Consider the following 294-nt stretch of genomic DNA (forward strand, 5'->3'; position numbering starts at 1 on the left):
CTTATTGGTGTAAAAAATAGATTAATTTTTTCGGATTTCTTTTTCTGAAATCGCAAAAAAATTCTTTCTTTCTTTCATTTATAAGATATTGTTTGTATGACGTCAACATTAACGACTGACTTGACTGAAACAATAACTTTGTCTTCTGTTTTCTTTTCATCATATTTTCCTCTTCCTTTCTTCTAAGTGTTATATAATTACAGAGAAATTAGCGGATTTAAGACTAACAAAGAATCACTGGTAATGATTAGTAAATAAATAATATAACAGAACAAACAGACGAAGAGGAACAGA

Source organism: Penaeus monodon, chromosome 33, assembly GCF_015228065.2.
Source record: "Penaeus monodon isolate SGIC_2016 chromosome 33, NSTDA_Pmon_1, whole genome shotgun sequence".
Classification (NCBI taxonomy): Eukaryota; Metazoa; Arthropoda; class Malacostraca; order Decapoda; family Penaeidae; genus Penaeus; species Penaeus monodon.